Source organism: Triticum dicoccoides, chromosome 4B (genome assembly GCF_002162155.2).
Source record: "Triticum dicoccoides isolate Atlit2015 ecotype Zavitan chromosome 4B, WEW_v2.0, whole genome shotgun sequence".
NCBI lineage: Eukaryota > Viridiplantae > Streptophyta > Magnoliopsida > Poales > Poaceae > Triticum > Triticum dicoccoides.
Genome location: NC_041387.1, coordinates 488,076,948 through 488,079,503, shown reverse-complemented (window position 1 = coordinate 488,079,503; position 2,556 = coordinate 488,076,948).

Here is a 2,556-nt window from a genome sequence, read left to right as displayed (position 1 = left end):
TATGTACTATCCACTATGGAGGTAGTAACATAGACTAGTAACGTATGCATGTTACTACTCTAAGTTACACTCCGCTGTGACTAGTCTAAGTATCCACGTTAAAGATGCACAACAACTTTGATGGTGAACCTTATCATAAAATTTCTTTGAAAATTTCTTAAGTTAAGCAACCGAACCTGAGCTACTCGTGCGAACCAACCTATGGTTGAGATGGTTAGGTGGACAGTGGTATCCCCAACCCACCAGGGTTTAAATCCTGGTGCTCGCATTATTTCTGGATTTATTTTACGATTTCCGGCGATGCGCTTTCAGTGGGAGGAGACGTTCCCGTCGACGACGAGGCGCCTACGGTGGCTTCGTAAATCTCAAGATGATATGCCAGCTCAGTCTTTCGAAGGTGCTCATAGGGGTAGGTTGTGCGTGCGTGCGTTCATAGGGGTGAGTGTATGCGCGTGTATATAAGCGTTCGTGTCTGTACTGATGCTAAAAGAAAAACATAGCTGCTCGTCGTGCGTGTCACACAAATCCAAAGAGCTTTTTTTAAAAAGGGAAATCCAAAGAGCTGATTGATACGCGAACTCGCTTCTGCCAAAAACAGCATAATGCACGCATGACAAGAGGATAGATGCCGACAGTGTATTGCTACTACCAGAGTACGTGGTATATACAAAATCCAAAGAGCGGATTTGGATTTTGGAGTACAATACTTATGAAGGTGACGCCTAGCGTAATAACAATGGCCGCAACGGATGTTTGTCAGCCGTCACGCGTAAGAAACGCTAAGATCGCAATCCCTGGATGGATACATATGTTGACCTGATACATGCGTTATCCGTACGTTACGAGATTATAAATCCAGGATGACGGCTAGGTGCGGAAAATAAAATCCGCGCAAAAGAAGAAAACGCGGTTCAGGTGGCTTCGGTTCCACAACAGCCAGCAGCCGCCGCGCGCATGCTGCCATGGTACGTGTTCCCGCAAGCCACACGCACGACCAGGCGGCCGGCCGGCCGGTCGCCGCCTGTCGATCAAGGGTGCGACGCCGAGGCTGGTCGCGCAGCCAAGCAAGTGGGGCTGCCGCACGCGATGCACTCACGTAGGACGAGGAGGAGCGGTGGCGCGAGCGGCAGCCCACCCGTGGCGGTGGGCGGTGGCAACGGCGAAGACTTGACGCGGGTGAGATTCTTTCTTTTCAAGTCTTCTTCTTACTTCCTTCTTCAATTGAAATAGATGTATTTAGATTATTTTAGTTTTAGATACATCAATTTCTATCCATTTTAATGACAAGTATTTCGGGACGGAGGTGGTACTCAGTACTCCTAATGTGCACAGATCAAATTGCTCGCTGATTTTTATTTTTTCTTCAAATTGCTTTCTCGCGCGTGGCCTCGGTTTAGTCGCCACCTCCGAGCAGAAGGGATGCGGCGGAGCAGACCTGACGGCTGACGCGCAGTAAATGCGGCAGCCACCGCGCGGTATGCAGCGATGGCGACTGGGGAAGTGCGCAGGGCACCTAACTGGTACCTGCGCCATAATTACCCACCCTTGAGATGGACGACACGGCCTGCCTGACATCCATCGTTTTTCTACTGCTCATTCAGGAAAGCCAGGCCTCGTTGGAGAGAGCATAGAAGCAAGGCAAGGCTTCCACATGCAGTACGGACGTGGAAGCGGAGTAGCACAGTATGGGACCGGCCTCGCTTCATTTGTTTACTCGTTTTGGTGGGATCTCATCTCGCTGCATCGCCAGATTGCGGGCTCGTTTCGTACTACTACGCGTGCAGAATAAAGTACGCCGGCCGTCGTCGGTTACAGTGATAGAAGCTTCGCCTTTTCGAACGAAGCAACAGCGGGGAAGCTATATCAAATTCAGGCTTGTTGCTGGTTTCCCGTGCGACGGGATGGGCACACACTAGGAAAGGGGTTGCAGGGTGCAGCTCGTTGCCCCGCGCTCTCCAAAAGGAGCCTTGTCACTCTCCACGCATTCCCCCGTTCTTGGCGCTTTACGTGTTAATAATGGACTGCCATTTTTCATGTGGATGATTAGAGAGTAAGTACAACCGGCCAACACAGTGGATGTCCTTGCTGTCATTCTCCGATCCTAAAACCAAAGATTCTCGGCTCCAACGCCAACCATGCACCTGACCTGACCGAGCACGTGGAAATCCTCTCTTCCCCTCACGCACCGACACTTCTCTCTACCGACGGTCGGTCTGCCAATCATCCACGGGCGCGGGGCCGACGACGCGCCCTAGCTATCCGTCGAACGCCACAGTCCTCCCCTGAACCACAAACAAACACAAGCAGTGTATAGTGCACCACTGACGACACACACGCACACACTTATTAACTGCACGACGAAGAGAAACGATCTTAGTATGTGTTAGTTGGAAAGGAGGGATTGCATGCATCGATAATTCATTGATCGTGTGCATGACGCACATATATAGGTACAAGGTGGACCGGCCTCTACTTGTCTCCCAAGATGTACAAATATACGAGGGGGAGAGAGAGAGATACAACGGTATAAATACAAACCCAAGTCCTATACATATG